Below are 7856 nucleotides of genomic sequence, written 5' to 3'. Positions count from 1 at the left end.
GCCTGCATTGCTAAGAAAAAGCTGGTCATAAATACTGAGCTATGTCTGTGAAATCACAGAGAGGCTACCTGTATTGATCCTTGCTGAGGATCTATGCTTCTAAGAGTCCTTTGAAGTTTTGCCTTCTGATTTTGCTTGTAGTGAGAAATTTCTTGTGAGTTCAGGTTTTAACTGTCAGCAGAAGACCAAAATGATGCTGTCTATGGAGCAGCGTTTGCCTGCTTGTTAGGCCAGCAGAGGTTGAGGATACACTCTTTTAGTCTTGGCAGAAATAGCAACTTTGTTTTGGATGTGCAATGAGGATAACAGAAGTACAGGAGTTACACTGTTGAATCTGGTGATTAATTCTTAACTTGAATAATCTTATAGTGAAGTGTAAATTTATTTAAAGTATTTTTACAAAATTCTGCACTGTTTTACTGTGTTTTTATATTCTACTAGGTGACAAAGTGCATCCTTAAAAAGCATGCGAACCTGGCAGGTGTTAGCTTAACTGTACAAAATAAAGAAATTTCTTAGAAAATGCCTTTTAAAAGCATAAAATAAGTTGAGAAAATTAAACCTTGTTTGTATGATATCAAATATATGGAGTTTAGTCTGAAAGGTAACTTAGCTTGCAAGCTATTTTTATATTAACACTAAAACTATGCTGTTTGCTCTGCTATAGGTTCATATGTTACTGCTCAAGAAAGCTAGAGCAGCTCACTTTCATTTTTAATAGTTTCCAAGCTTTGTTTTGACTGTTTGTAGTACCTCAGCTTTGACCTACGCTTTCATTGCTATCTCAGTTGTAGGTCTCTGAACCAGGGGTTCAGCTGTGGAAATGTGGAATGTTATGAGACTAGTGTGAGGAACATTCTCATTTTGTTGTGCTTGGACGAGGTTTTCTTGAAAGCTCACTTCACCTTAAAATTCCGTAACTTTCAGTCTAAGAGGGTTTTTTACTTCCTTTTAGGCTTCTCTGCCAGTTAGCTCTGGTTTTAAAATGTTTTGTATGACAGGTTAATTTGGCTTTTCTCTCCCAAGTTATGAGGATACACTGAAAAGCTGTCTACTGTTTGCATTACAATGGGAGTATTTTGTTTCTCTGTATCAATTTACTGTTCATTTTAAAACACTAGTAAGTAGAAGCAGGGGCAAGTGTTTTTTACTCTATATGAAATGATAATTTTGTAAAGGTCAGTTTTGTTTTTATGTTCTCACAGTAAAAATACAAATTATGTAGCCTACCTAAAAATAACGTGCAGTATGACTTTTGTATACCTGTTGTACTATATTTATTTCATGAGCTTTTAGAAGGCTTTCTACACCCTTGTTTGCCTTTTCTAAATTAGGTGTTAAATATGGAAATTTTATATGAGAGTAATGCCAATAGGGTTGGATCTCCTTAGGTATAAAATGATGGTATGTCTCAAACTGAAAATAACTTCTTCTTTCTTTCCCCTTGTTGACTTATTTTGACACAGTTACTTTGGGTTTTACAAACAGATTTTAAAATTCAGAATACCTATTTGCAAGGCTGCTTGCTGACCTGACAACCATCGTAGGCCGATCCATACCTAACTTGGAAGGTTTCAATAAAACTAGTGAAAGTGGAGAAGTGTTTCACACTCTAAAATGTACACCTTTTTTCATTGTTTACAGTAATGGTGTTGCATGCTCCTGTCATCCAGACATAATATGAGAGAACAATGTACATATGGTACTGTGATTTCTGTTGCCTGTGAATGAATGCTGGTTTGTTTATTGACCTTTTTGGCTCCATTCTAAATTTTGTTTTCTATCTCAGTTGAATCAGTAGAAGGATGTAAAATACATAATACTGTTTCTGAAGCTTAGGTTTTTTTGTTGTTTCCTTTCGTGAAGGATACACTATTGTACCAAACTCAAGGATGGTATGTCTTTTAAAATTGTACTTCCTTTTGACAAGACAGGTTGTGTTTTGGTCTTTGTTTCAATGGTCAATGGAGTTGTATTAACTTTCTTCTATACAGTTCATTTTGTACAGTTTTTTCATGTGGAGCATTACAGTGGATTGCTGTGAGTGTCACCCCTCTAACAAGTGATTACAGTATCTACAAGCCTGTTTATCCAGGATGAGGAGAGAAAAGGCTTCTCTGGATAACTAAACAAATCACACCTTCTGGCTAGCTCTTTTTCCTTCCTTTTTTTCCCCCTTTGTTCTCTACTCTGGAAAGTTAAATATTTTATCTTCTGTATGCTTTGGAAGTTTAATTTCATGGTAAGCCTTTTTTTTTTAATCTGTAGCAGTAAGGTGGTTTATGGAGTCAGAATACTACTTTTCTTGTACAAATGACAGGCAAAGGCTAGAAGCACTGTGAGCTAAAGGAGTGTTAGAACAAAAGCAAGTGGGTATAAACTTTCTGTAAATAAGATTTAGATTAGAAACGAAGTTCCTAATTACTAGAAATAATTCTGCAACAGCCTTCCAGGCAGAGACCTGCTTTGAAGGAATAGCCAAGTATATCTATGAAAGAAATGCAAAGTGGTGTCTGAATAGCAGGCAACTAAACTTGATAAACCAGAGGTCCTTTCTAGTCCCTTGCTAGAGTGTTGCTCTTCTGTTGGGCTTCCCATCTGGTCACATTGCCAGTTTTGTTTTTAAGGCTCGAAGATTAAAGTGTAAATGAAGGGAATAAACTATGACATAACAACAACAAAGGTTGACTGCTCAGTTTGGGGTGGTGTTGGTCTCTGAGGCATAAAAATTATGAGGTGATGGAAAGTGGAAGCTAGGAAGACTTGTGATCCAAAGAAATGTGCTCAGTTTCTAACACAAGGGCGATTCCCTGGTTAACAACCTACTATGGGATGTAATGGGTTGTAGCATTTGATATCCTCAGTAGGCTGTAATCAAATGTAAATTATTGGACTTCTTCAATGGGTGAGCAAATGATCTATGATCTAAACAAGAGATCAGAATAGACAATCTTAAAAACTTTCATGTTCCCTACAGCCAGTCATCATAGGTCTACCCTAATCTGAATTCATAGCTATGAGTAATATGCTCTTAAATCACATAGGCGTCAGGTCAAATGTAACAAACAGTTGAGAACCAAAAATTGTGTGACACTGTTTGGCTTGTGTACAACACTATGTTCTGCGTGGACTTAAGAACTAGCAAGTATCCCTGTTTCAGCAAGTGGGTTAAAGAGACTTGGCCCATGAATTGAGCTCTGGCTGTGATCAGTATGGCTGTGATGTGTAGTGTAGCGTTGGCTTATCACACGTGCTTTTTATTAAATGCACACGCATCCCCCCCATTCACTGTGAGTCTTCCTTTTGCTTAAACGAAAGTATCCAGATCAAAGGGAAAACAAACTTAAAACTAGCCAGAGTGAAGCAGAGATGAAGGTTTTTAAATACAGTATGCTACTTTCTTTTTTAAAACAGAAGTATTTTTTTCTAAGTCGTCTGGGTTCTACGCGGGTATGTGGATTCAGGATACACATTTCTTGTTCCTTTTTTTTCCAGTGAGGTAATATTTTTAAGAATCAATTGTAAAAGTGCTGGAATAGGCATGTCAAAATGCACAACCTGCCACTGCCACCTTGTTAAACAGCACACTACCACATGCACTGCAATGCTGGGATACTTGCTGGCTGGCTTCCCCAGACACTAACTGGGAAGAGCAGCTGCCGCCTGTGAACTGTGCCTTGCTGGGTGGCCATTTGTGACCTTCACCATCATCTGCATCTGTGGGTGGCCAGAGGCAGCCACCCTGGGGTGCTGCCTCAGCATGTGTGTCTGCAGCGGGGGCCGTAAGAGGAGTCTGAGGTGTAACAGCCAGCCCCACTGTTGAGGTGCTAGCTCAAGTGGGGCACAGTCCCCAGCCCCTTGGGCGACACCTCCAGGCCCAGAGCAGGTAACTCGGGGACCTGTTGCAGTGCTGACAGAGGCTGGCACCTGTGGCAAGCAGCATGCAGAGGTTGCACATGGAGTTGGTGTGTGGGAGGGAGGGGCAGGGGGGCAGTGAAGGAGAAGTGCTGGTGCAAGACTAAAATGAGACTAGCGAACTGCAAAAAGGAAAAGATGGCTCTAATCTGATTTAGAAGTTGCATATGTTTTAATGATAATTTCACATGTATCTGCTATACAGTTGTAACTTCACTGTAATTCCGCCAAAGGATACTCTGTCAACAATGCTTTATTATCCAAACCTAATCCTTCTAAAATTTCCGTTATATCAGCATGCTTGAGGGGAAAAAAAACTCTCAATACGCATATTGAAAATATGCTGCTGAGGAGAATGTTTCAGATTGATATTAAAAAAAATTTAATTCAGCAACAGGATATGTGGTTGGGCTAGCAGCTGTAGTATCATACAGCATCCTTGAGGCCAGTGGTCCCCAAACTTTTTTGATTGCATGTCCCCATCAGTAAAAACTTTTAAGTATGCACCCAATATATGTATGTATATTTATTTATAAATTATATATGTACTACTGTCCTAATATATTATGTACATACAAAGAGTAGAAATTGAAAAAGTATGAGATAAAGATGAAATAAACACTATTTTTAAATTATTTAAAATTTTGTTTATTAATGGTACAAAAAGTACTTTCTTCTTGCACCCAAATGGATTGTCTTGCACGCCCCCCAGGGTGCATGCACCTCACTTGGGAGACCACTTCTCTGGGCTATAGTCTTGAAAAGAGTTTTAACTTGATGGGAACAGGTATCAAAATTAACCTGTTCATAATAATGGTTTCTTTTACTCAGTGAATATAGACTGTTTTCATTACTTTATGCTGCATGACCGTGTTTATTCTGAGTTCTTATAAAATTTGATGCAAGGGCTGTGAACTGTCACCATTTATTTTCCTGCAGTGTGCATTAAAAGACAAAAAAAGAGGTGTCAGCCTTAAGTGGTTTGCAGAGATGCAAAGCCATTCCAGTTCTGAGGGGAGGATATCCCTTGCCAAACACAGGAATGTGTTAGTAATTGGCTTTAAAGGTTAGTACCATTTTTCAACCGACTTGCTCTTAAGTGTTCTCTAAAGAATTACAATATTTAGTGCTCAACTCCTTAAAGTTATTTAGTTTTTTTGCTATATCTTTCATGGTGTTTGTTCTACTGAACTACAGTTGAAATAATTTTTGCAGTATGCCTGTTCTTAAATCTTGTTGTAAACTGGCTTAAATGTTTAATAGTATGTCATACCAGTTTTTAAAAATGGATGGGGCAAATGAGTGTTTTACTGTACACATGTTGGGCTGCGTACAGAAGTCTAAATATATATTTTTAAATGCCTCGGAAGGTGTCTGAAAGTACCTAAGTTTTTATCTGTTTGACTTGAGTTGAAAGAAAGATGTTCTAGTAAAATATAACAGTGGTGGTGGTTTTTTTGGAATTGTAAATTATATCTGTAAATCTCAGCTTGAGGGATCTCCCACAAAAACATGGAAAATAAGTCAGAGCAGAGAACTCCTAATGGGCCAACAAGGTCCGGAGAACCAAGTGTAGGCAGTAGCTGAATTTCATGTGTATTTCAGTTGCAGTGATATGACAATGTTTCATTTGAGTTGTCTTCTCAATTGGTGTTACTTAAATCTTCAAAGATGATGAAATGACCTTCAGCTTGTTGAATTAATGAAGAACATCATCGTTGGTTAAAATGCAGCAGTTCTCAATGAATGTGGAAGTTATGGCACAGAAACATTCAGGCCTCCTGTAAATAAAGACAGGGTTCTCAAAGGCTGTTTTCAACTTTTGTGTATTTCTCCTCGTTTCCCCAGACTACAAGTTGAAAGGAGGTTTTTGGGTTTGGTTGTTTTTCTTGACTCCAAGAATACCTAGGAAACTTGAACAATTAACAGGCCAGTTAATAATCTGTAAATTACTCCTGGGTGGTGAATTATGGGAGAGGGAAGGGAAGGGTTTGGGTTGCCCTTAGAATGTGTAGTTTGAAGTTGAGTCTCCTCTAGTTGGCTGCCCACACCTCCCTCTGGCATTAGAAACGCTGCCTTTATGTGGTCTCAGGATTAAGCTTGGTACTGCCTGTGAGGATAAAATCGTGGGAACCTCCCCTTCATCCAAGAGCTATTCAGGCTAATTGAAGAATCATTCTTGACCTCAGCTGTTTCAGTTTTGCTTTAAATAACTTGAACCTGTTAACTGCCAAGGTAAAGGACAGATCAAGCTTTAACATAATAAAGGACCTAACCATAATTTTTTAAAAAAAAAGCTTTGGTTCCAGTAGGAGCTGCTAGTTCTCTACTGTGCTTTAAAATCCCAGGGCTGCAAGACGTGTTTCCTACTGATGAGACCATGAAAACAGCAGCTACACAGAATTCATTGGGGAAGGGAATTGGCTGCAGTATAAACAAGCAACTAGGTGGATGATTTAATCATCTGGGTTTGTCTGCTGTGTTTTGCATTTGGGGATTGATGTGAATGAAGACGTGTGAGGATAATAAGCAATATGAATCTGAGGATGTGGAATAGAGAGCAAACAGGCCTCAAGTAGTTAATTTCTTAAAAGCAGTTACTAACATTTCTGTGGAAGAAGGATTGGTTCCTGGAATGGGATCCTAGGTAATGTCAGTGTGATCTTGCATAGCAGCCTACAAAAGCGTGGCTGCTACCATGCTTTCACAGGGTGTGTTAAGGTGGAAGGCATGTATAGAAAGGCTAAAATGTTACTAGTACACTAGGCCTGAAATGCAGCCTCTGTTCATAGACCACAGACTTAAGTGTAGTCGTAGATGAAGAACATTTCCTTTCATTGCAGGTAGGGAGGAGCAGAGTATTTTTCTGAAGCTTCTTATTTTCCTGGGAGCAAATCTAATATGATGTTTGTACATTGTGGTCAATATTTCTCCTCCAGTTGTGAATGTGTAGCATAAGCCACAAGCTGGGAGAAACTTCAAGTGAGTAAGTTTGTAACTGCTTATTTGACAAGACTGCTTTTAAACTCAGTCAGCTCATCTCCATCTTACTTGTTGGTCCCCTTTGGTGCTAAGGATGTGCTGAGTGGGAGAGACCAGGTTGAACCTGCTACCAGAGTAGCAGCTCTTTCACATTCCCAAGCTCACATTCTGGGAATGGGCATGAATGCTTAGCTTTGGAGAGGATTTGATGAAAGGAAAACAACTGGAGGATTTTAAAAAAGGGGAGGGAGAAGCTGGAAAGAAATGTGAGCAAGAGTGTGTGGGTATGCAAAGCTGTGGATTTCCTACTCTTTTAGAGACCAAAGAGATGTTTAAGCAAAACCTTACCAACTTCACATGTCATATATACATAAAGAAAAACCATGTGGGAAAAAGTATAGCAATCATTTGGTCAAGGTAATTGTGACCTATTTGTGTTTTCATTATTTTAGCTAAACTAATGCCCAGCCTCCTGTCTGTCTGCATTGTATTGAAGCAAATTTTTTTTGATGAAAGTAAATATTTGGGGTTTTGTCTCTAACTTAATCTCCTTTGGAAATAGCTATTTAATTTTTTCCAAATAATTCTTCTGCCTGAATATTCTCCCCACATTTTTAAAGGATGATGCGCACTCATATAAAAAGGTGTGTGTGGGGGGGTGTCCATAATCAGAACTAGTCCAATCTGATATGATAGGTATCTTATTTTAGGTCATAGATAGCCTCATCCCTGAAACTTCCTTAACCCCAGAATTTTTTAGGATAGATGTTCTCCTTCAGATCCCTGGGACCCAGCAAGATTATTCTCTTTACTCCCCTCCAACTTTAAGTGCCTTCATGAAGAACTGTGGGGATGCAGCCAGAGACTCACCAGATAAGGGAAACTGCAGTATCACTAAGCAGGGAAAATTGGACAGCTTTGTCAGCAGCTTTGTGTTTAGTAGTAGTGGTTTTCACCAG

The sequence above is a fragment of the Ciconia boyciana genome, chromosome 5, assembly GCF_034638445.1.
Source record: "Ciconia boyciana chromosome 5, ASM3463844v1, whole genome shotgun sequence".
Taxonomy (NCBI): domain Eukaryota; kingdom Metazoa; phylum Chordata; class Aves; order Ciconiiformes; family Ciconiidae; genus Ciconia; species Ciconia boyciana.
The sequence above is the reverse complement of the archived record's forward strand: the minus strand, read 5'-3'. Positions refer to the sequence as shown.